A 27,179-nucleotide genomic window follows, 5' to 3' on the forward strand; every position below is an offset into this window, starting at 1 on the left:
TTGCAGGAGTTGGAGACACTTAAAAGAAGTGGAAAGACAAACCAACATACTGAATCCCTCATATTACGGATTTATTTTTTTAAGTATAGTAAAGACACTAAATATGGCAATTGTATTAATATTCCTGAGCCAAAGAGTGAGATTTATAGGACTTGTGGGTCAGGACAGTGGTTGCCTCCCTAGCCTGCTTCCTGTGAGATCTGAGCTGATGTTGTTGCAAGGGTGGTGGGAGAGAAGCCAGGACTTACCCTCTAAGGATTTAATTTGGAAAGCCTTGTAGTTGGGATCCCCTCCTATCTATCTATCTATCTATCTATCTATCTATCTATCTATCTATCTATCTATCTATCCTTCTGCAGTAAGGGACTTTCCAGCTTGGGGCTATCCAATCCTTGAACTCTCTATGATCAACAAATCCTTGTAAAACATACAGGTCCAGCTGCTCTGCTCTGGTGCTTTCCTGCAGAGAAAGAACAAACCTTGAGGATAGTGGAAAATGAGCACTGTTTGCTTCCTCTGCTTCTTCTGACTCCAGGGCCAATGTAGGAACAGTCGCATCCCTCTTCCTGGAGGAAGATGGGCCAAACTGCAGAGGAAGGTACCAAACAGGGTATAGACTATTACTGTGGGATGTAGGTGTAATATCTTAAAAATGCTGGTGCCTGTAGCATGACTGAAAAACTGGGCTGTGGCATCAGAACACAAGTTGTCCTCTAAAATGATTTTGTTACCATGATATTGCCAGTCCTATAGGCAACCCTTCCTGCCAACCATTTCCTCCTTCTCATTGATCTGCAGTAATTTTTTGGTTACTTTTTTCGTTACTTTAAATACTTTTGGTTTCTTTGCTTACCTTGAATTATTTTTTGGTGTTCCTTTGCGTTAAAGTTGAGGGGTATTCGTAGCGTTCACAGGTTGGGTTCAATTAATTCCTTCATACTTCTTTTCCCAAGGTTATTCCATTTTTGAGAACCACTCTAGAACACGTGCAAATTGAGCATGGATAGAGACATCTCTTGCCGACAAATCTGTGCACTTGGTTCTTTCCATGGACTGTAGTCTGGAACTTGGCAAACCTTTAGACTCTTTCCTGGATGAGCAGTTCTGGATTATTCACCAATATTGTTTTGGAGCTGGAGTGAAAATAAACATGAGCTTGAAATGCTGGGTACCAGCTCAAACCCAGACATCCACTATGTGTGCCCAGAACTGAGAGATTTAATTTGGCCCCTTTTAGATTATGATCCTGTGTCACAGTGAGGTTTTTAGTCTGAATGGCATGCAGTATGATACTCATGTAAATATAAATACAGCAGCTTAGTGCTTGTAATATATTTACAGCCTCCTATTCATTCCTAGTGACATTTTCCTTTTTGGCTACAGTGGGAGAAGATGTGGCCTTTACTCTTGGAATTGGTTTGGTACCTTCTGATGGCAACAAAACCTGTAGATATAGAAGCATGATAAATGCTCAGACATGAGGGTGAGAAATTAGTCCATTTCCAAGCAATCTTAACATCTGCTGGAATGAGCAGAGTTTGTGTGGGTTGCACAATTTCAGCCACTGTTCAATTTCATAAAAGCAGACCCATGATTTTTCTGTCCTCAAACACTTGATAGTTTTGGATAAAAAAGTAGGCCTGCTGCCAAAACGTGTTCAGGTTTTCAAAGTGTCTAATTAACAACAAGGATTGGTTATGCCTGGAATGAAAAGTATGTAAGGCAAAGAAAGCAATCACCTGGTCTGGTGCTGAAAGGGTTAATGAGGAATTAAGGAGAAGGAAAAAATAAAGGCTTCTAGAGTTGTGTTTAATTTTTCAGTCTCTTTGCTGTCTGCCAGTCCTTTATGTGAATGCTAAAAATTTCATAAAAAAAATTAAAAATGCATTTTATAGACCAATTTAAGAAACTGAACATGCAATTCTAAGTTTGGAAAATTGCACTTCTATTTTCTGACAGAATCTTACATTTGTGACTAAGGGAAAACTTGATTATTTCAGTGAATTGCTGGAGAAGTACATGTGAATCTCACTTTATCCATTCTCACCCTGACAGATTGACTTGGAAACCATCAGTTTCAAAGAAGGTAAAGGTATCAGATGAGTTCATATGCAACAGATGGGTTTTCTGGAGAAAGCCTCAGATTTGATAAACTTTCAGAAAAATTTCGCATGACTTGCTGGGGAAAAAGTACCTTTGTTGTGAATGTTTGCTGGTCCCACCGAAGCTGATGCTACTTTGGGGATTCACTTCAGCTGAGATTAGGACTTTGTTTATAGACCTGTGTGAGCATTGAAGATGAAGACACCAATCATTAAAGCTGTGTCAGCGTCTCAGCAATGAATTGATGTTCTTTTTGGCTAAAGTTCAATGTTCTTTGAATGAAAATCCTTGATTTACATTTCTCAACTATTCATGAGGGGCTATTAAGCTGATGTCTTGCTACTGTTTGTGGAGCCACCGAAGAAACAAGCAAAAAGGAAAAAAAAATGCCATCCGAACAACAACCACCCATGGAAAATATTGATTTAAGTTTGGTGGCTGCTGTTGAATGTGCTTGTCGTTCCCTTCTGCAGCCACAGAACACATTGGCATTGCAGGTAGGCTGTCTGACAGCTTCCTTTCAAAGCATTGCCAAACCTGCTTTGTGGATTAGTCAACAACTGTTTCCTGAATTGTGCTTGCACCTGTTTCCTCTTCTTCTGGAATAAACAGTTTTATCTGAAAAAAGCATTGACAAAGGCCAAAGTTGCACCCCCAGCCTGGCCAACGTGATATAAGGGAAATCACATTTTCTTGGTGTTCGTAGAATGAAAGTAGCAGCTGTTACCATGGGAATAGTCAATTTATGAAAGAAGAAGTTTTGAGGAGGCTGAACATTACCACTAATCGAAGTGATTGCAGTCAAGACAAAAGGTTAATGTTCAAGATCTGCTAATTAGGAGAGAGCTACTTTTCTGGTAACGTGAGGATGGATGCAAATGAATTCTGTTTGATAAAAATGCTGTTGTCCTGGTTAATCCCTTGAATTTATTATTTTGGATACAAGGATTAGATTCATCCCTAGTATAGTATCCACTGATTTGTTTTCAAGTAAGTGTAAACTTAATGGGTGTAAACAGATACTATTTCCTGGAAAGGTTCTTTCAAATACATTCCTATAAAGTATTTTAAAGGTTATTACTTCTCATTCCCTTTTTGGAGACATCTTTCTATGTTTTGTTTTGTATTTTGCAACTATTGATGTCCTTTCTGTCCTTTTCTCTCTGCTCAACACATTTTATAGGGTGTAGAAATTACTATGGTTCTTCAGATTTCTCCTTAAATGTGCTAAAAATGTTATCAGCAAAAAGGCTTTTTTATTCTGCTGCACTCCCTCTATTGACTGACTGTGCCAAGACAAAGTGAATAATATAGTAGTCGTCATCTGCAAACAGAAATGTTTGGGCCAGATCATCTCTGCTCATATGAAGTGCCAAATTTTCACTCTCTTCAGGAGAAATGCATCTCTGCACAAGTTCTAAAAATACAGTTTCTGTTAAATTTCTCTTTAGGGCACCCATCTGACATACTTCTTTTAAGAGCTAATAATTTAGAACAATTCTCCAGTTTGCCCTGAATTATTTCACAAAATAATCCTTATTAATTAATTATTTAACAAAATACTTAATTATTATTAACATCATATTTGTGTGAGCCCTAGCTGTTTAAATAATCTTGGGCTCTTCATTCTTCTATTTATTTTCACTTGCAAGTAGCCTGCATTATCGCAAAAGCCTTTATCTGTGTAATTAGTTTTACATGGATTTTGTAATGAAAAGTGGACGTGAAAAAAGGAATGGTGTGTTGGATATGTCCCCCAAAATGAAACCAGTAACATCAAAGCAGTGATAATGTCAGTACCACACTAATGATGGAAGAGCTAAAGGACACTCTGTGACCAGTGGATGCAAGCAGTGGATCCATGCAGTTGTAGAGGGTGTTACAGCATGTGATACTTCCAGCTATGTATTAACCTCTAACTCCAAGGCTGTAATTTTGCCCCCACTCTTCTATCTGGAAGAGTGTTTGAGAAACTCATAGGTGCTTCCATTCTGTACAGCCTAGATGAGTGTGTGACATGTACACTGCCTTCCCTGCCTTGCTCTTGTTGCTCCTTTTATTAGATAATACTGCTTCTACCTGGAGATATCTTCCTCAAGGCATTTTTAGGGAGCAGTTATATGCTTAGTTAGTTCTTCTCTTGCTGTGCTAAACAGGTCAGCTCTGTTGGTGTCTTTGGATGGGAAATCTTGTCTTCCAGGTTCTACTGGAAATCCCCATTCTTATGTTCTATGGCCTCATTTGCCTTTTTCATCATGTTACCTGTTTTGTCACTCTCTCATTGACAACTGTAGTCCTCGTTTGTCCTTACTGGGTCATCTCCCATGTTACGTTTTCATTTTCTGCCCCAGGCCTTGTTGCTTTCCCCATTTCTTTGGCTCACATCTTCAAGGCGCTTGTATTGCTTCACTACTCTACTGATACTAGAATGGGCAGGTACTCTTCTACCTAGGTCACAGTGATCAAGAGCTATGGAAGGACAAGAGTCGCCCCAGAATGGATGCTGAAGACCCATTGCTAATCTTAATTGATTTTATACATCCCTTCTTAATGGCACTTGCTATTATTTCTCCTTTAGCTGTTTTTTAACTATGCAAAAAGTCTTAGTCCTCAGATTCCTTAATAGTGTATAACATGATGTCAAATGCATTACTAAAGTCCTGAAAGATGAGACCTATTACACCTAGTTTGTTCACAAAATCTTTTACCTTATCTAAGAAAACTATATGGATAATTTATATGGTGTCCTCTTGCTAAATTGCTGTTGCACTTTATCCCATTTTTCATTTACCTCTGTGTCTTTATGTATTGTCTCTCTCAAAATGTATTTTAAAGCCTTTCATACTAATGAGGTCCAATGAAATAGCTTGTAATTTCCCAACTGCCATCTCCTCTTATTTTTCTTCTCTGATTTTTTTGTAAGTAAAGAAACTATATCTACTATTTTTCAGTTTCACTCCCAACTAGACGGTGCTATTAAAAATATTTGTCACTGAACCAGCATTACACGTGAGAGGAATTTTTAGAAGTATGAGATGGTGATTAATCAGACTTCAAGCATTTAACTCTTTGAATTGAGTTTTTTGCCAGCTCTGGTAGTTTCTATTTGCATATCCACATTCTTATTATTCACCTTATCTTTGTCTGTAAATTTAACCTAAAAATTTCTGATTGAAAACTGGGGGAATATACTTACTCGAGGCCTTCCTTGTGTTGTCTTTAATCTCTTTTCCATCCTTCCTCCACAGTGGCATGGCATTTTTTCTTGGTGTTTCTTTTTTTTTCCCCCCTATTTATACTACCAAAGAGCCTTTTACTATGTGCTTTAATATTCTTTGCAGGACAGAAATCAGTTAAGTTCACGGGAGTTCAAACTTTATCTTTGTACTTCCTGACTTCTCAGAAGTTTCTAGCTTGTGGACAGTACTTTTGGCATTGTGTGAACTCTGCTTATTTCCAGTACCTCCATTTTTTTGGTTTCTGGCTGCAGTTTTGTAAAAGCTATTGTTCAATTTACTGTATTGTTCTCTTTTCTGTATACAGAATAGGCATAACTCGAGAGAGTTTAAATGCCATTTTTATTGTCATTTTACAATGCTTTACTATGTTAGTGCAATTCTTAAGTTCCCATGCCTACCTTTCTTCTCTCTTATATGAATAATCCTACTCATGTCAGAATCAAAGCTATGAAGATTATTTGTGAGAGAAAAGGGTTGCAGATTAGGGTCTACATTCCTTGAAGTACTTTCACCAGGTACAGCATTTTTTCACAGCGGTGGCTTTTTTAGCTGTGCTGTAAAAGCTGTTTAAGAGATACACATGCAGTATCAAAAGGAATGCAAAATGTTTTGGAAGATGAAACTGCTTGGAAACTGAAGAATGCAGGGATTTGTTCAGGTGCCCAGTATTTCTCTAATAGCCTTTTTGCCAATCGACTCATGTTTTATTTTTGTCTTTTGTGTGTTATTAGATTTTGGTTTGGCATGCTGGTGATTTGCAAATGTACAAGTACTGTTCTGAGTGCTTGGGAAAATGGCCTTTCACAGAACTAAATTGTTGCCTGAAAAAAATCTTTGGTAACTACTTATTGCTTGGATTTTTGTTAAGTCTCAAGATGTGTCATGGCTGTGTTGCACTTACAGTAGAAAAGCATATTTAGCAGCTGACTGTGCCCCAAAGAGCTTGCAACTGAAATATGTAAAATACATTCAGCACCAAAGGAAGCAAACATCATTTTCATGGTAGGTGTGAAAGGTGTGAAAGAAGCCAGTGTCACTCACCTGGGGCACAACCAGTAGCTGCACCCAGTCCCCTTGATTTCTCAATCTCTCAGTAGCAGGAATGTTTTTTCTTATTTTCATCCACTACAGTTGTTAGTAGGAGTAGGAAATTTCAGTAGGATACTGGGAATAAAAGGAGACAAATTTTCATTTATCTTCCTATGGTTTCACTTTAATAATCTATCACCATACACAAAGCAATTGGTAAAAGTAGAAAGTGTGGTATATTCTCCACTGCAGCCATTGCATTTTGTAGCCAATCCAGAGGGATTATGCATTAGCCATTAATCTGTTACAGGGAGGAGGCAGTGGATGGGTCAAAACCCAATTTGTCTGGTAATTTGCAAATATTGAGCAAAAGAGACGAACAGGCTGAACAAAGAAGTAGATGACAACGCAGAAAATATTTTTTGGTATTTTAAAAGCTTTCTTTTGAATTGAGACTATTCATAAGTAATATGATGCACAGTTCTGAGAAGATATCAGAAAGTCTCTGCAGATTTAGATTTTCAGATTAGCTGGTGAGCTGCACAAATGTGACCTGAATTATGACTCTCCTGTGGTTCCTACTTATGAATCCTTTTTCCACTACAAATAAATTTTGAAATATATTTAAAATAATGAGTTAATGAAAAAAGAGGGGTTTTTAATGGACACAACTACTTTGAGTAGTGTAACTTTTTGCTGTGAGAATGAAAAAAAAACCTTCAAATCTCTTTTGTATGTAACTACATCCATTTACTTCAGCAGCATCAGTGAATCTAAATTTGACTGATAAAAGTCAGCTGGAATGTCACTTCTGTGAGTGTGTGTCAGAAAGATTCAGGAGAGGTTAGTGAGGAATCTGTATGTGTTTCAGTACTTACCTGATATGTCATCTTCACATCAAAGCAGGATCCTGGGCTATAGAAAAAAATGGAAGCAGAATTCTGTTTTGAAGTGTGTCATTCCATGTATGTACACAGCTATTACTTCCCTCTCAGGCAGTGAAACAATGTACTCTATTTAGAAAGAAATAGGTTTTTGTATAACTGTAATTATGAAGAAATTCCTTTCTGTCAAGGTGGTGAGACACTGAAACAGGTTGTCCATGGAGCTACAAACATGGCAGTGTTCAAGGCCTTCAGCAGCCTTGTCTAGTGAGAGCCGTTCCTGTCCAGGGCAAGGGTGGGGTAGGACTAGATGGTCTTTAAGATCCTGTCCAACACAGACCATTCTATGATTCATTCTATGATTCCATGATTTCCAAAAAGAAGAACAACAAATCCCGTAGAAGTGCTTGCATAATGTTATATTAAGGAATTTCAAGGAAAATGTGATCAAGATGGTACTCAGACTATGAATAGAATTTCAGGCACCACCACAGTGTTGCAAAGAGTCCTATAAGAAGGTCTCCTCTGGCACCAGTGTTGCAGTTACTCACCAGCAAATCTTGTGCTCAGTAATTCATTTCAACAGCAACAAAAAAATACAAATAATTTTATCACTGATAATGTTTTTTCCTCAGTTTCTTTTCTAAAACAATCAACACAAATCTTTGTTCTCTTATTCTTAGTGTTTTGAGGTTTGTTTTTCGTTTTGTTTTTTGGTTTTTTTTTTTCAGGGAAAAAGGTGTTCAAACAATTGGAAACTTTTCAATCAAGAATGTGGAGATAATAGGTTAAATAGGGCTGATAATTCATGGTAAGGGAAATTTGCTCCTTCCCGTATCTGTGCATGTTTTCTGAACAATATTTTCAGAAAAAAGGATCTTAGCCTTAGGATTTGTAGTCTTGCATGAACTTTTCAGGAAAGCAATTTTGATATATCAGGGACAATTTGTTTGTTAACAGGCTGTAAAATAATGGGTGTTGATTTAAAATTCAGAGACACAAAAATAACTGGTTTAATTTTTGGATGCATAAAATATAAAGATTGCTAGTTGAAAAGAAACCCCATACCATTTCTTTCAATGCTTGTCTGTTAAAAATGAAGCATATTTTTGACTTGGCTTATATGCCTATGTTGATTTTTCCGAGCTCTGGAGCATGAGCTGCAATACAAATAGAATGGCATAGCTATTTACCCAGCAGTTGTCCAGACAAACTGACCTGATTAAGGTGAAAATTTTTCATTGCAGCAGTTTTCTATGGGTGTGTTAGGATATTTTTAGTGAAAGGGCATGTTTTTGTGCAGGTTTATTTTAATAACTCCCCCTCCCCAGACACCAAACAGTCAACTTAAACATTTATTACATATTTTAATTTAAATAAGTCTCCATAGTGCCTTCTGAGTATGACAATTTAGATGCTTATTGCTCCTGTTCTACTTAGGGGCCTGTTTTCCTGTTTGGACTTAGTGCTCCATGACATGCCACTATCTCTGCTTTATGGCTGTGGACATAGCCTATTCTGTGATGAATTGAGGGAAATACAGCCTAGTAGTGTAGCTACGCAAGGGAATGAGAATATGAGTCACTCAAACTTTAATATCTGTGAGTGCCAAAGCTTGTATTTAAAGCTCCCCTGGAAAACTTAATTCTTTTCTGCAAGAGGAAAAAACCTGAAAATATTTTTAATTACCTCTAGACAGCTAGTTTTTGTTTAGTGTTGAATATATATGGTGACTTTGGTAAAATTATTCCACAGGATATAAGTTTAGTATTTTAGCTGTGCAGAAACCTAATACTGTGAGTGAAAGGCTCAGTCTGAATTTTTGTACAAATGATTTCATCTGACAGGTGGAAGAGAAGGGTGATTTTAGGCCAGGGGCATGCTGGGCTATTGGTATTCTTCAGCCATACTCTATTTGTGCAGAGAACTTTTTTGTTGATGTCTCTATTAATACTCTCTCTCAGTTCGTAGCATTTGATACAGAAAGCATTTTTTCACACAAGTGTTGTGCATGTGCCGTGGCCCACACAACTGAAATTCATCTGTGAACTACAGTGTCAGCTTGACATCAATTACTGTCTGTGGCTCCAGGATAGGTATCTTTAGGCATCAAGCAACAAGCAGAAGTTATATTTCAAAGCCTTGAAACCTGGTCTGAAGCTGCTGGTCTGAAAATTCTCATCCAATTTGGATGGTATTTTCTCAGTTTGGATTACTTAATCAATGCTCTGTTTTCACTTCATTGGCAAAAAAATAATACAAAAAGAAAGCTTCTCCATTAACAAATCATTTGTCATTTCCAAGCTGGCAGCAGAGGTCTGTGCAGTCATGCCTACTGAGTTGCTAAATCTTTATGTCTTCTCCTCTTTGGAGAATCATTAGGTTTAGAATCACTCGCTTCTACAGGGCTGATCAGAACGGCTTGTTTTAAAACACGTCAAAAATGTTGGGCAGCAGCTTGTTAAAAACTTCCACGTTATGGATCATTCTGATTGACTGGGCATAGTTTAATACCAGTTTTGTGATTATTTTTCACACAGGTTGCAAAGATGCTTACACATCCTAATTGAGACTTTAGTCTGGACTTGGCACAGAGATATAGTGCATCTAAGCTCTTCCAATTTTTCTTCATATTAATCCAAAATATATTTATTGTCTCTCTGTTAATTTGAAATCTGAGTAACTGTTGCTCAGTGCTATTACAAGACCTTGCCCAGAGAAGTTTTGAATGCCCCATTCCTGGAAAACTTCAAAGCCAGGTTAGATGGGGGCTTAGAGAAACCTAATCTACTGGAAGAGATTAGGTCTCTGCCCATGTCTGAGGGATTGAAACTCGATGATTTTTAAGGTCCCTTCTAACCCAAACCATTCTATGGTTCTATGACTCTGACTGTTGAGAAACTGATTTTCAGAAAAGCTGTTTGCCCACATCTTCATTGTCTTCAGCTCAAGTGTCACTGCTTCTAAACACCAGAGCTACACAGTGAGCCTAAATCTCTGTAAGAGACTGTGAACTGCAGCCCAGCCCTCAGCCCATCACATCAGACCAAACCTGGTTGCCAAGGGTTTGTGTCCAAGCACAGAACAAATTATGTGTGTGCATATTCCTGTACCCACCCTGACTTCCATCCAGTAACCTTCAGCACATCATAATTGTATCCTGGTGTCTCATCTGCCTTAAGACAGTGAGTGACCTTGACTTGGAACAGGTACGGAGCAGGCACATGTTTCAGCTGATAAAGCCTCTGGCAAAGGGGCAGGTGGGGAAGCCTGTGGAAAACCTCTGTGCCAGAATTAATTTGAACTTAATCCTTTCATGACTGCAAGGTGGATAGGAGATGGAGGAGAGTGGAGCAACCCTCCTCCTTTACTCCCTTTTATTTCAGGGGGTGTAGTCCCTATCAGGGAGAAAGAAGGGCAGTCCCTGTCCCCAGGAAGAGTTTTTTGGGTCTCTGCCTTTGTATGCACCATGTGAGGGTGTGACTTTTCTCTCATTCCTTCCACCATACCACGAAGACAGACTCTTCTCTCCTCATATAACTAGATTTTCAGAGCTCAGCAGCAAAAGTGCAGACCTTGTTCTTCCAGAAAATGACATGACATTTTGTTAGTGCCAGAGAGAATTGGACTCCAGTATCCAAAGACTGAATTTAGGTCTTTTTTTGAGCACTGCATTTCAAGTTAAATCATTTTGTTTTCTGACCAATTCATAGTGAAGAACTACATCTCTGTTTTCTGTCTTGTATGCTATAAATGCAATTTGATTAGATTATATTTATTGTACTTTGAACTTCAAGTATTTCCTGCAGTTTCCAGGAAAAGAAAGGAAGGAAAAGTAGGAGGAAAATCATGACATAAATTACTTTGGTCTAATTTATAACTTTCAGATTTTGAGTATTTCTTAATTTGATTTGCAGGTGATGATCTGCTCACAGAATAAATAAATTGTAGAAAGTGCCAAGACTGCACAGGCATTTGCTGTGGTATCACTCCCACATGAGGAACCTTCATCACAGTCTTTCTTCAAGTATGTTCTCTCCTGTGGTAAGTTTTTCAGACATACAATCTTCTCCTATGTCAAGAGTTTTCAGCAGAGGGAATGAGATGAGTTCTGAAAAGTCCAGCCCTGGTCCTAGACTTTGTTGTCAGAACTGGAAGCTATAGATAGTAAACCTAGCTGTACTCATGTTAAACACATGCAAGGTTGAGTAAGGCTGTGGAGTGTAGTAAATACCACAGAACTAAATTACAGGTGTTAGTAACTTTAGTTTGTGTTTCCTTTGTCCCTGTGAAGTGGACCACATTTGCACAGGGTGTAAAATTTCTTTACTTGTCTGTTTATGGGAAATTAATTTTTTTAATACTGGCACCTGTATTTTAATTTAAGCCTTTCTGAATTATCTCAGTTCCTCTAAATAACTAAAAAAGACCCTCTTGTCCAATACTAAAAACAAGTAAACAAAAATCCATTAATAATTCTGACAACTAACCTTTGGAATGGAGACCTAATTAGTTCTTATTGAGCTTGGTCCAAAGATCATTGAAGCAATTTGGAGTCTTACCATTAAAGTTAATTGACTTTAGAGCAAAATCCTCAGACACGCTGGTTTAGCAAGCAGTCTCTCTGTCACCAATCAGCATCATCACCTCCAGACAGACAGGCTGTGTGAGCTGTTCTGTTTGACGTTGTTTCTGGTAAGGATGTTGCTTAAGTTGATTATGTCCCTGTGGGCTAATAGAGGACCTAGAAAAAACTTTGTGCCCTGGGTACCTGTTTATGTGGCAGTCACCAAAGCCTGCAGGTTTCACACATTCCAGTGTCAAAGTGGAGCTTTCGTCAGAAGTGTCAACATTAACAAGATTTTAAACTGCAGGCAAATATAGAGGATCATTTGATCCTGGCAAGGAACTGTTTGCCTCAGCACTTGTGGGATAATGTAGAGTAAGCAGCAAATCATTGATGAATCTGTAATGCAACACCAGTCCCAGGAGTACGCAGGCAAAATTGCTGCCAAGAAGAAGGAAAGACAACAAAAGTGATTAAATGTAGTGAAGGATTCAGACCTTGGGAGACCTTTAGGGAGAAGCTTCTTATTTTAAGCATAAAGGAAAAAAATAGTACAGAATTATGTGCATAAAGCTTTCATTCTGGCTTAATAAAAACCGTAAGGAACCCACAGATGCTGAATGTTTACTGAACCTTAATTGGCCTGGAATCATTCTTGCAGTTACTCTGGTTTTATGCTTGTGTTAATGTTGACTTCTGGCCATTAGCCACGAGTTTCTAGTGAACTTTTTGCACATTCTACCAAGCCAATAATTCTCATTGTTAAACACTTTACATGCTTGTGCTGTCAATAGACATAATTAATAAACATAGGTAAAAATTTACAGTGATAGAGCAAGGTGCTTGATCATTCCTTGAACATTTAAAACATGTGGAAAATCCACTAAAAATATCCAACAATACTTAAATGGGGATTAGAGAACCTCAGTGGAATTGCATTGTCAAAATGGTGTATCACATCTGTCAACACAGAGAGGTGGTCCTTAGCCTTGCATTTCAGTGGATGCCTACTTGCTCCCCATCTCTGTTTTGTCTTGTTGCTGGCTGCCATAGTTCTAATAGAGATCCAATGGGATCCATGCAGGTTTTTCCATAGTAATGGCTGGGACTTGTACTAAAAACCTTGGTACTTGGGAGATCACTGCTCCTTTTCCATCTCTGTGGTGTATTCACTCTGGGAACACAGTTCAGTCACTCTGGCCAGTTTTAATAGGGTTGACAGAACTACTTTCTTTGGGTAATCTGCTTTGTGGCACAGCTTTGTTTCCAACTACATTGCTGTACCTGGAAGAAGGGTTCAAATTCCATTTGGTTTCCCAGGTAATTTAACGAAACAAATTTGGTTTAGTCAGTTTCAAATAATGGTGTAGAGATTAAAAAAGAAACCCTCCCTATCACATTGATTATCCTCAGAGGAGTCCACTCCCTTTGCAAATTTATTTTGAAAACTAAGCAAGGTTATACTGCAATATTAAATACAGTCATCTATTTAGATGAATGCAGATGCAAAGCTCTGGCTAATATCCTTATGAAGTTTAATTTAAAGTATGCATTCCACCTACTGATACCAAAATACTGAGTTAATGCACCAAAAATAAACATTCATTTAAAGAAAACAAAGAGGCTTTTAAGTGATCATTCTGAAAATTTCAATGCCATTTTGCAATGATTTGTGTTGCATGATTTGTGCTTGAAATACTGTTTTCTACTTGCCCTTAAATATGCTTCTCTATTGTTGGACACCTTTTACTTTGCACCAGCTGATTTTGGAGGTAGATGAAGATGAATGTTAGTCTTTCATCAGCTGCAGCAGGGGGGATGTTCTTTGGACTACATTGGAAAAAAAATGATGTAAGGATCTCTAGCTTCATGTTTATATCCAGGCCAGCAGTCATCCAAAGAAATTTGTCTCCTAGGTACCATCAGAAAATGGTACCTGCCTACAGCAGGCAATGTAGATGGGCTTGGCAATGAGGCCCTGCCTGTACCAAAACGAAAGGGCCCCACAAGGCCTTTCAAGTCTGCAGTAAAGCACATGCTCAAGTGATTAGGCAGGAGGCAAGAAGAGAATCAACTCTTCTTTTTATCTGAATTCACACAAAAAAAAAAAAAAGAAAACATTTTCTCTCAGGCACAACCAAGGTGGAAGATGATGTCTTACTGACGGACGAACATGTATTTAGCACCATGATTCATTGAGAGTGTTTGTGCTTGTTTCCTGAGAAATACATGGAGCCTTTTGATAACTCTAGATGATAGCAATCTGCTCTGTGGGCAGATGCGCACATAATAGATGGTGCCTGAGGCATATTTGCCCACATTTGGTGAAATCTCTCGTTTATCTTACCACATGATTTAGTTTTTATTGTATTGACTGTCGAGAACAGTATCTTCTTCATGTTGGAAATCACTACCTTATTTATAAGTATACAGATTTTAATAATGCAGTAACAGTAATGTTTTTTTTTTCTAAGTGTATGATAAAAATAACGTCCCTCTTTTCCTGTGGTTGAAGATGCTTTAAAACTGGTGGACTGGTCATACTGATTTTGAAATAATCTATTTTTGCTGTTGTTCCAGATGATGTAAATTAATGGAAAATGGTCTCAGAATCTGGCTAAACAATGCTTTTGCTTTTTTGAGAGTCTATGCACTATATTTAAGAGTCTTGCCCTATGCTCTCAGCTGGGATTTAGATGGGATAATTTCCTTTGAAGTTTTGTTGTTAAGGTTCCAGATCAATACAGGATTTATGTTAGCATGTTTTCAAGTATGCAAGTAGTCCTTCTGAAATCAGTGAAAAAAGTTCTGACTTAATTGATGTCAGTGCCAGAACTCCCACTCACTTCAGAAAGGCCATACCTAATCACATTTTCCAATCGAGTTGTTTTGGGGCAAGAAAAGGGAGGATTGTTCTGTTTATTACCAGTGAATGAAGGGTAGTCATATGTTAAGATTTTATAACAGATACAGTGGAGATATCCTTGGAAAACTGTCAGAAATAATTATTTCAGTTCCATAAAAATCTTCAGGTTTAGTAATTCCAGTTCTTTATTTTGTCCTTCCACATTGTGTATTAATGTTAACCATGTTACTGTGATGACGTCAAATGTAATCCAAATGGTTTAGACAGCATTTAGATACAATTGATGCAAAGCTTTTTACCATATCAAACTAAAACCATTAATAATGTCAAAATAAATTGTTTTGTCATTACCAAAATGCTTTTGTTTTTGGATTCCTGAATCTCTTTTCTTCAAGCCATTTGTTTAATGGGAAATTCTGAAGTAGTGACATTCTTTCTGATTTAGATCATCATCAAATGTTGAAGGGTCAGAGTTTTCTGCAGAAGAGAAATTCCAATTTTGACCATCTCTCAGTGTAGTGAGTACTTCATTCACTGTGGCTGTTTGCCAATGCAATGAAAAGCTGGGTACTAAAGTGCTGTTGAAATTTGGAGCTTAGCTGGCTAATATTACTGCTGATCAAAAGAACATGAACATATGGTTATATTGTTGGACAAATATATTGTCTGTGATGCCTTGGTTTTTCAGAAGATAATGAGACTTATTACAATTGCTCTTCCTCAGATACTCCATTTCTGATTGAAAAAAATTTTAAATAGAACCCAAGCTTTTGTAGAGCATAACATGTTTCTTCTATCTTCCTTCTGCACTTAGAAAGCATCTTCACAACCTACATAATAAGCCAGAGTCACAAATAAGTCATAGTTTTACTATTAAAAGCTTTTGCAATAGATTGATGTGCAATATAGCCACTTTTATTGAGCCTTTTATTAAATTCTACTTGTTTCTTAATTTCTTGTTAGTCATAATTTTTTGGCAGAGCACTATATACTAACAATAACTCTTTATCCTCTTACCTGGTAGCTTTATCTACAGAACCACAGGTTGTTTTTCTTTTACTGTAATTATGATGGGCTGGGATTGAGTGTCTTAACACTATTTTATATTTTATATTCTGCTTAAACAGAGGACACTATATTTGTGTCCTCTGTTTAAGCAGAATGCATCTCATTCTATACATGTGGTTGCAAAAAAAGTACTTTTGGATATTTCATCACATATTGAAAGTGCTGAATTCTTGGATAATACTAGTGCTTGGCTGGTGGTAATATCCTAGAAATTTTTCTGCTTGTTTCCTAAAATATCTGCATTGTCAGAAATTTTGTTAACACAGAGTCACAGAGTGCTTTTTCAAACAGTGCTGACTATGGTGTAATAAATGTCCCCAGCTGTTCTTTGGGAACCTTTAACATAGAGGCTGAGTGACAAGTAGTCACATAAACCTTCTTCCACTGTTGTAATGGACCTTGAAAATCTGCTAAGCCCTGGAGGACTAGGGAGGTCATAAGGAAAGGCAGGATATAAAAAATAATATTAACACATCGTTAGTGTAAGCAAACATAATGAGATTTTGCATTTAAATGAAATTTTATATACTCACAGGAAGCATCATCTAGCAGTTAAGGTATAGAATTGGGAACTGAATGATGCTGCTTCTATTCTTGGCCATGAGGCTGAAGGCTTTGTTCCAAATAGAGAAGAGCAGAGGTCAAAAATATACCTGAATAAAAGAGCTTTCTGTTTTTAATAATGGCACAAGATAAGGCTGTATCCCAAAGCGTTACATAGAAACAGAGCTTTGATTTCAGATAAGATTTCTATGAAAACCAACTCAGAATTTCATAAAAGGGACAGATCAGAGTTAAATGAAAATGGATATGAGAGGAAAGTCATACTCAGTCTGAAATCATGTGAAGAGAGGCATGTAAGTTTAGTCTGAGGTCAGCAAATGTAGAAAGCACCAATGGTAGTAACAGCACAATAATTAGTTAAAGGGTCACGAAATGTGTCCGTCTCTTACATCCATGAAATTTCTGTAGCTGTCTGGAAAAGGATATTAAAAGCCTGCTTTTGTATAAATGTAAGATTACCCACACAGAGAAATTTGTGCAAAGTCCAGGGTGTAATTCATGGTCTTCACAGGGTTTGTGCCTGCAGTTTGAATGGGAATGGATTCAAATGAAGTCATTCCCAGCTGTGCACATGTGAAACTGCCATATGAAAAAACCAGAACTTAACTGAGACAGCTTGGAAAGTGTGACCCCAGGTATGCAGAGCTTTGTCCACATTTTCTTGTCCTAGCACACCTTCATGCCATCATCACGTTTCACTTTCTTTCTACAGTATCCAAGCTCTCCTTGAGCAGGTCAGCTATTGATTAAAAAAGCTGGAATAATTGTACTATAGATGTCTCTTCTGTTCATAGTCTGCTGCTCTGTGCTAGATTCGGAAGGTGGTGGTGGTGCTTGGATGTTCCTGAAGTGCAAAAGTATTTATTTCCAAGAAAAGAAAATATAGAGGGCTTGGAATCTATATATCCATATATCTGAAAGAGCAGAACCACTTGTGTCTGGCTATCGGGTAAACATCTAATGCTAAGATGTTCCTGATGTGTCTTATATCCTCGACATGCCCAGTGTGTCTCCAGCCTGGAGACTGCTGAGCACTTCAGCATGTCTTGTACCTCAGATCTGTCAGGATTTCAAACTTAGAAATGGATGCAAGATTCAGTGTTGTGGCACTGGCACACTCAGTTCTGGTCTAGTGGCACTCATCCAGCAGTTGGGAGATCCCACTTCTTCCCACTTCAAGTCCCACCTCTGCCTAAGTGGATAGGAATTTGCATTTTCTGCCTCTCTGGGGAAGCACCTTAAACAACAGGCTCAGAGTAAGCTTTGAGAAAGAGTGATGGGAGTCAAGATTGTCCTTCCCTTGTTTCAAACTGTTCCAATTTCAATGAGGTGATTAAATGTTCATTGGATTGGGGGGTGGCAGAAGGAGAATTAATGAACTGTACCAAGAGATAGAGGAGAAGAGGCCAAACATTTTCAGATATATAAAGTGTTTGAAACTGGAATTTGATATTCCAAGTGAGAGCTCCATGATGTTTGGAGAGGATGTTTTCTGTATTTTGTAAGGGATGGCTCAAGTATCCATCTTCAGGAGACGGTCCATAGTGGTGAATTGTGCAAGTCCCAGCTCAGGACAGCGCCTGTGTTGGGGAGGGTGGGGGGGAAAGAAGGGCACTTCCATCTCCAGCAAAATCACTCATCCAGCTTCATCAGATCGGCCTTCCAGGTGTTCTGTGCTGAGGCACCTGGCTGTCCCCATCTAACAGCACCTCAGTGTCTGAGTCAGGATATGGAGTGTCAAAGCACAAAGGACAGCCTCTGAGGATGTAGTACATTGTACTTCATGCATCAAGAATCCCAGTGATACCTATAAACCTCTTTGTAAAGCTCTTTAAAATCCCCAATGAAAAATGAAATAGCACTATTTTGTCTAATAAGAATTGATCAAAAAATCTAAGAGAGGCAAGGTTTTAGAGGAGATACTATCTTTTATTAGATCAACTGCTATGCTTGAAAGAAGCAGGCCAGATTTCAGGCACAAATCTCTTTGTAATCTTGATCACTGCTCATTGCCACAAGGTGTTGCAAAGTCAACCTCCCAGTTTGTCTCTATCTTTGAAGGCCTTTCTCATTTTATTGCAGGAAGTTGTATTTTCCTTTATATTGCTGATTTCATGATTATTCCTATTAGTCATCTTGCCTGAAGTGTAGTTTACAGAAGCTGGACTGAATTACCTTTTGCTGCTCCAGAGACTTCTTTACAGCAGCAGACTACCCATCTGGCATGTTCCATTTGCTTTGCACTTCTGGCTCTAACCTGAATGTAGAAAGCTAAAAAAGTAGGTCCAGCATTTTGCATTCCAGCAGGCACACATTCAGGAAGTAAATTTATTGATGAAATATTTAATAGTTAATTAATCAATTTTTACAACTGGAATTCTAAAAGGAACAGCTGTTGCTTAATTTATTGAAGTTAAGTTACCCCAATGCACTTGGGTTCATGGTTAAAAAAAAGAAGTTAATTCCTTGAGGAATAAAAAGAAGAAAGAAGCTGGAGGCAGAGAGGAAAAATAATTACATTTTTTTTCTGTATTTCCAAAACAACTATCAGCTTTCTGTGGAAAGTCAGTCTTTGTGTCCATTCCCCTACTCTTCTCTAACTGAAAAGTATCTAGTCTGATATCTTTCTGCAAATGCTCTGCAGAGGGAATTGAACCTGTTTGTCTTGTCTTGTTTTCTCTTTGATTTTCTCCTTAAAATCTTTGTTAGGCTTTCACAATTTATTCGTGGATATGCATTAACAAGAAAGCAGAAGCTGGGCAAAAAAATGAAGTGGGTTTTCAATGAAATTTGTCTGTAACATTTGCCCCCAATAAACTGAACACTCTGTTATGCTCTATTTAAAGATGTCTCCATGAACCTGTTAAGTTTTGCATCTGTCCAAATTCAAGGCATTCTGAGATGAGATTTTGTCTCAAGCTGAGTCCTGAGGCTGGAGTTCAGCTACTGAAGCACAAACGTAACTGCGTATTTTTTCATTGTAAACAGTTTTCATAAAATGTTGGTTGACTTTTGTTATTTTCAACTTCAAATGAAAAGCAAGTCTTCTCCCAATTCCCAAATATTCATGAATATATTATGAAAATATTATCGACTCTGGCAAACAAACACCTGTACCATATGCTGTGAGTTCAGTGCATTATTTATGGAGCAAAGCATTATTCATAGGTATGAATAAGGTTAGTGACACCTTAGCCTTTTGTTTTCCACTCCTTTCTTCTTGGTCCTTCTAATAAACCTGCAAAATATAAGGAGGACTTTAGGAGCCTTTACAGGAGGAGTCAAAGTTAAGAATTGTGATGAAAAAACCTGGTAATTATACGAAGAACAGGGCATAAAAAGTCAATTTCTTGCAAGGTGCTTTGATACAAGAAAGTATCAAAGCAATATTGCATCATGTCTTCATTATAAGACTATAGGTGCTGTGCAGAGCAACATTAATGAGCTCCTCTAAAACTTTGGGGAAGGTTAAACCAGTCTAAACTCACTTGCTGCTTTGGTCTAATTTGGGCATACATTAATGTCTCTACAGTTTGATGCTGAGGAGTAGATGGAAACCTGCTACAATCCACTAAACATGCTGTCGGGTTCAGTTAACAAAGCCATCAGAATTCATGAAACACTAAATATATCCAAAAATTGCTTAAAATTGCAAAACAAATTAGAATAGAATAAATCAAAATAAGAACAAATGCAAAGAAGGAAATAATAAAGTGAAATATTACATTTAAGTGTAAAAAATGCTGAAACATTAACATTGGTTTGCATTTAAGAAATTACTAAAATGATGTTTTAGAATTGGATGCAAAATTTATTGGCCAAGAATTGTTCCTGAGCAAGGCAGCATTATTTGTTCTAATATTGGTGAATTCATTACAAAGAAGCATGAGTGTAAAGATTTCCCTCTCCACTCATTCTTCCATCTCTACTCCTTTCAGAATTGTAGATATCCTTCTGCATGTCACCAGGATATATTGAAATATAGCACATTTCTTGAAAGCTGTTCAGTTCCTTCTCTTTTGTGCAGGTGCATGAAAAATTCTTTTGTTGGCTTGGGCATTGATAAAGTAATAGCAATTTCTGCAAGCATAACTATTCAACTTCATTATTTCTTTGGAGAAATTCCATGGAATGGAGCAGGAGGAGTGAAATTGAGGGGATTTATTGCAATTTAAAGTAAAAAAATATTGTTAATTACTACAAAATTTAAAAAAAAAAAACCAACAAAACTTTCCTGTATTAGTTACTGGTAATGTTTTGGGATTTTTTACATGAATGTCATTTGCTTCCCCTTAGCAAATGTTTCCAGTGCATGACCCACACCTATCTGAGAGTGTGAGAACCACTCTTCGGGTGTCTGTAGAACTTTGCTAAGAAAATCAAGCCTGTTGGGTAAATTTTAAGGAGCTGCAAGCAAAACAAAGTTGAAAACTAATGCTATATGATAGTACAGAACTAGATAATTTTTTTCCCAGTATTGTAATTAGGCTTTGAAGGTCCTATCCTAAAAGACTTGGAGTCCACAGGAAAACCATTACTGACTTTGAGGGACTTAGAATGTCAATTTATTGGAGTTATGTTTGTCTTTAGTGTCTTTAATGCATATAAGAAGATGCTTGAATAGCAGTAATTGGAATTTCCTAGCTTGGTCATTTGGCAAGGCTAGGAGGCTAGAGATTGGTAGTTCTGGGTGTTGTATTGATGCTTTTCCACTCATTGGCTGGATGACCTTTGAACACTGACTTGCCCATTCAGCTCACAGTTAATTTATTGTGAAGAGACAGAAAATAAGAAGAACCCATTTTTTTCCTTTCAGAAACCAGCAGCTGTGAAATTTAAAATAAAGCATCTTCAGCAATTCTTGGACAGTGAAAGAGGCAAAATGCTTGAAGGCAGCAAAACAGAGGTTTCTGTGCCTGCAGACAGATACACAGTGGCTAGTAGCCAAAAAGATTTTTCCTCATAATAATAGTTTATTCTTCTGAGTACAATGGAATATAGAATAATTCCACAAAAGAGGATGTTGTTACTGCAAGAATAGAGCTTGGTCCATGAGGAGCAGAACTCTTTTGCCTTTTCCCTTGTGGAAACTGGAAAAAAGAAGTATAATGTTAAGGAAAAAAAAAATATAACAGTGGGAGGCTGCTGTGGTGGTGACCAATATTCCACTGCTTTAAGTCCTTATGCTTATTATATTGTGTGTTCTGGATTTAATTACAGATCTAGAGTGTAGTGCTAATAAGGCTGCACAGTTTTGTCTTCTTCCTCTCTCTGAGGCAGAACTAATTAAAAAAGGCATTAATTAATATGTGCTTTGAGGTCCCAGAACTTTAGGTGATTAAAATATTCTGAGTAATATATTATAACTTATAGCGCATGGATCACTGTGAAATGGTTTAATGGCACTGACTGTAAAATGTGACCTCTCTCAAATGCCGCACCTCATAGGGAACAGAGCAGATGGAATTGACCAGCTCTGTGTCCCTGAAGAGATCTGTTGAGCTGGCAGTCCTTGGGCTCCCTTTGCAAGCCAGCCACAGGGGGACAATAATGGCAAAACCTTTGCATCTTTGATTCCAGTACCCTTTTCTTATGCAAACACTTTACCTTTTAGTCCAGTGCTTACAGCCTATTTTTGATTTTACATCTGCTCTAGAAAAATTGCAGGTTTGAGTAAAGCTTTTTTTTTTATTTCTTTGTGCTCTTAGGTCTCTAATTAACCCACAACACCTTTGTCCTTTTCTTGTGGGTAATGCATAGGAGATAATTACTTAAATATTGAAAACCTATTTACCAGCTTCACAATTTCTCTTTGCATCCATTACTGACATTTTGTGATGGTTATGATCAAGGCATATGCACTGTCAGCAAAGGAGACAAGTAGACCTTTTGGTCTAGAGTACGTATTTAGAATTTTAACTCAGTGAGCAGTAAATGTGGCAGTGAATGTTAATAAATGTTAGAGTCAAGACTTCCCTAGTGCTAAATAGGGCAGTTCCTGATGAAAGGGGACAGCTTTTAAGTGATCAGCACAGTGGTGCCACCCTTACAGCCACCTCAGGGATGATGATGCCTACTCCTTCACACCCCTGATGAGAGGAGAATGCTCATTTCCCTGCTATGATATCCTTCAGGTCTCCTACAGACATATCATTAAGTTAGACAGTCCTCTGCTTTCAGGAAAAGGGTTAAAGATCTGCTTTTCAAAATGACCTCCATCCCCCTCATACACACAGCAAAATCTTCCTGTAAGAAAAGACTAAACCTAAATATCCTGGCTTCTGAGAATTTTAAATTTGTATCTAGATTTCTGGGCTACTTTTTGGTGCCGATTTCTTCTTATAATCACCATTATAAGCAATACTCAACTCATTTTGTTGAAAAAAGAAGATTTTTCTACACTTTGTCTATGAAGAACTGTGCCAAAAAAAAATTTTTGTAATTTATTACATGACAACACAAAATTGGAAGTCTGCAATCAGTGGGAAGTAAAAGCTTTCAAAAATGAAGCTGCAAGGTGATAAGTTAAAATTGCTGGTTGTCACATCCATCCTACTGCTTTTATCCATAACTGCTCTGTTCCTTTTATAAAAGCTTGGATTTATTAGCAACCACTGGAGGCCTTCAGACGCCACCAACCCTTGTAGCTCCCAGGTTAATGACTGGTATTAATTACTACCAATGTACAAATTCCTAAGGCTCTGTACCAGTTGCTATGCTTTTATCTCAGATGCATCTAAAAATCCAGTCTCTATCTTGATTTAAATGTCACCATCTTCAGCATTGAGTGTTACTCTAAGCTGAAGCTATTTCCAGGTCTTGTGAATAGTCATATTTGTGTTTGACTGAAAAAAGGGTCAGTGATTACAGCAAAATGGGCCTTCACACAGGTTCCAAGGGAAAGAGGGGAGCAGGTGCTTTGGTCTAACCTTCTCTCTAAATCCAGTCATTTCCCATGAAGAATGAAGGAACCGTATGATTTATCACTTATATAAAGGTTAAGGAACAAAGATACAACTCTCTAGACTTCTTCCCGGCCTATTGGTATGTGTCTTGTGTTGTATTTTAAATAGACTGTGACTCTATATTGCTCTTCTGAGCTCTTCTTCAGCACTATATTCACAGAACCCCCATTCTGGCAGAGTCTGAGGCTGGAAAACCCATTAGGTTGGTCCTTCCTACATGCCACCTAAGCAGTCACTTTTCATGCTTTCTACTCTGATGTCTCTCATGCTAAGGGACTCCCCTCTGCATATATCCATCAACATCTACTTCATCATCACATTTCAGAACTATTTTGCTCTGTAGATCCATTTGTGAGTCTCCAGCAGAGTACATGACAACACTGACAGCCAGTGGGCTGACACTGTAACTTCCCACTGGCTAGGGCTCTCTCGTTCCCTTCTTCCCGTGACAGGTAGATCACTTGTGACAGTCCTCACCAAAGGACATGGTAGATTCTAAAAATGTACAAGGGATGACTGAAGCTCATGAAAATAAATCTACTGAGCATTGCAAAATACTTGAAGCCCACGTTCAGAGAAATAAGGTCCTGAGCTAAAATCATTGAAGGCAGAGAGATTATTAGCAAATTTTAACATATGGTTGTCCTGTTCTTATGATTCCATAACCATCCACTTATGGCCATAATTTATGAAACACCAGAACGAGACATTGTCAACAGTCCCAGGAGCAAAAACAGTGCTCAGACATGTCTTAATGTCAATTCTGTAAAAACGGGATACTCTGCTGGAGTGGACAGACTTTTGGTCTAACCCTCTGTAGTCTTTCTTAGGTTTTGCTTTTATGTATCTAAAATGGGAATCAAAATCAGAGTATTTCACTCTTTGTTACTAATTTTATTGTTTTTCCAGCAGCACAACTGAATTAGTTAGACACACACACAGACAATATTAGAACAGTGGTACCTAAGGCAAAACCCCCCAAAATCTTAAGCTTTACCCCCACATCCCAGTAACAACAGAGATGCTCTGATAAAATGCACATTGGAGAATTTCAATAATGTCTTAAGCCACAATATTCTCTTGGAGAGCTGCTGTTTCAATCTGAAGCAGGTAAAGCAGGTCCTACTGCATCTTTTACAGAGAATTTTTGATGGTTTCCCTATGATTTATCTAGTGGCATAGTGTGAGAGGCTAAAACCCACCATGGGTTTTAGATATTTTGTTAGTGCATTTTCTACCAGTAGAAATTTAATAGAATCATTTTCTGCCTTTGAAATACCAGATGCCATATTGATCTTTCTCTTATAAATGCTGTTACTATGGATTTTGATGCCTCCTTGCTTATAACAAGGCACAGAGATTTGTTGTAGAGCATGTTCTCTGTATATGTTTTGTAAAGGAGCATAATTTGGAGTCATAGAGATTGCTTTTCTTTCTTTTTTTTTTCTTTTTTGACCTAGAGTTGAGCTACAAAAACAGTGTTTACCAGAGGGAAAAGTTTTGAACACTTGAACACCAGAAAAGGTTTTTATTCAATAGTTCATTTTTCCTTTACCTGCAGTCTTTTATGCAGGACTACAAAGGTAATCTGTCTGTCTGAATACTAAAACACCTACAGGGGATAATTCTACCTGTCTGTGTCCTCTTAAGGAGAAATAAACTTCTCCTTAAGAATCTCAGAAAACTAATTTACTGAATACTATTAGTCCTTTTTTTTTTTTTTTTTTTTTTTTTGCATAGACAAATATATTCTTTTACAAATTTCCCAGACCTCCACATTCTCCCACCTCTGTTAATCAGCATTTTCCAGGCTGAAGATGAGGAATTCTCTGGATGGATTGACAGATGAAAGCAGTAATACCATTTGATACACAAATCCTCAAAGATAATTTAAGCACATATTCTTTTGCTGAAGCTGGCAGGAGGTTGGTGCTCAGTGGATTTTAGCACTGGAGTGCTGGCAAAAATGAAGGCAGCGCAGGTCCCCACCAGCTCCATCACAGGGATCAGCTCCCAGCACCACATTCCCCTCCTGTACCACACGTACCACAACCTGCTCTGGTCCTCTCGTGCTGCTTCCCACACACAGAGAATGCAGACACAGAAATGCTGCATACATCTCACTGAAAACTGCCAGTGACTCTCACTGTCTATCATGTGTGCATGCCTTTGTACCTTCTACAGCTCTCTCCTCTCACCTGACTGATTTTAGAAATTGTTCAGCGTTCCAAGTTTATGTCGTGTCCCACTAAAAACTTCCCTGATGTCCCTTGGCATTCAGCTGTGTTTGCTATCACTGGACAGCATCTCTTCTGAAGCTCAACACACACTGGACCAAGTATCCTTAGCATGGTCTAGTCACCATTTACTGTATTTAAATTAGTTTATAGATGATTCACTTGAATTAAAATCAGACCACAAACTCTAATCTAGATTAATTTAGAGACACCTTACCCAGATCGCACATGCACTCTGTGTAAATGCCTTTTACTGATCAACCTAAGCCATTTTAATTAAATACAAAATCCAGCCAAAGTACTTTTTGCATGCTGCTTTTCATGAACAACATTACAGAAGGGCTGTTGGCATCTGGAGTAACCAAAGGCTATACTACCAAATGATTCCTGTAATAAATGTATAAATGCTTGATTCTTTTATTTTCTGTTTCCCTCCTCCCATTTCCCCCCCCCCCCCAACAGCTATCTGTGGGAACCTTCTGTTCTGTTATCTCTTCATTTCATTTCCAGTGTTGAACATGAGGCTCTGAGGTCACCCAAAATTTGTGATTTTCCTAAAGCACTCTTGTCCCTGGGGAAATGGGGAAAGCATTAAATCATATTCAAGTCCAGTGTCTTGGATAGATGTAGAGCCCTTTGAAGAGGTTGTGTCCAGAGTAGGTGCAAGGGTGATGTGCTTTGCCTCGTCCCTCACATCCTTGGAGGCAGGCAGTGGGGGATGTGTGTGAGGAGGCTGTGAAAGCCGTGCACTGATGTGCTGGTCTTGTCAGGGCACACGCTCTGGAGGGTGTTCCTCAGCTGTAACAGCTAATGTGCTTTCAGGCTCACCCCTGTACAGCGGACATGTTGTGTTTGGAGAATATTTAAGCTTTGATCCTACCCTTGCCAGACACTGTAGCCACAGTGTATGTGACCTCAGACTAGTTACTTACTATTTTTGGGCATCTGTCCTTTTTATTTCTCAGTTAGCTGTAAGAATAGTCATTGAAGTATATGAAATGCTCAAAAACTGTACTTCAATAGTCTGAACTTCAAAAAATGCCTTGTGTGTTATTCCTTCCATAAGTGACAGCATTTGTTCTCTGTGGAGGCTGGGTAGCAGAAGGGCATTTGTGGCCAGGATGGTAACATACTCTTTTATAGTCTTTCATGTTTGTAAGAACTGGAATAGACATGCATATGCTTGTTCAGAGTCAGGAGGACTTCGCACAGAATTTTCCCTGAATTAAAGAGTAATCAAAGACACTGAGAATACAGCAGGATGATTCCCTGGCAGCCAGTTTCATCAGGCTGTCTATCTGCCTACCTCCTTCACTACCAGGCAAATGCAACAAGAGCAGGAAGTCTGTGCTGTGCAGACAGGCACCAGACCTGGCAAGTGCAGTTTCTTACTGACCTTGCTCCTTCACACACATGGTACAGTGGGACCCATTCAAAAGCAAATATTGGAGTGTGGATGCTTTACAAAATGGCTGTGCCTGAGTGCATGACTCAGTACCAGCACAGCTACAGCCTATGTTGCCTAAGCAGCAGGTAAGCCTGTGCTAACATGTGCCCTGGAAGTAGGATTCTAGGTGCAATATTTGTATAGTGCAATAATTTAGCATAAATTTTTATAATCCATTGTTCGGTGGGTTCCCACACAATTCAGCATAAC

The 27,179-nt window shown here is 38.2% G+C and overlaps 1 long non-coding RNA gene across 9 annotated transcripts in view; it reads left to right on the plus strand.

Annotated features, from left to right (window-relative positions):
• LOC139604012 (uncharacterized) overlaps positions 1-27,179 on the plus strand; it is a 109,874-nt gene that overhangs the window by 6,522 nt on the left and 76,173 nt on the right. For 5 of the 9 annotated variants that reach the window (XR_011683886.1, XR_011683879.1, XR_011683878.1 and 2 more), the window contains exons 2-3: positions 2,056-2,960; positions 11,173-11,299. This is a non-coding gene — a long non-coding RNA (uncharacterized lncRNA). The other 4 variants (XR_011683880.1, XR_011683882.1, XR_011683885.1 and 1 more) reach the window with 4 other exon arrangements.

Source organism: Agelaius tricolor, unplaced genomic scaffold (assembly GCF_023055355.1).
Source record: "Agelaius tricolor isolate 1412-34295 unplaced genomic scaffold, bAgeTri1.0.p SCAF_2, whole genome shotgun sequence".
Lineage (NCBI taxonomy): Eukaryota > Metazoa > Chordata > Aves > Passeriformes > Icteridae > Agelaius > Agelaius tricolor.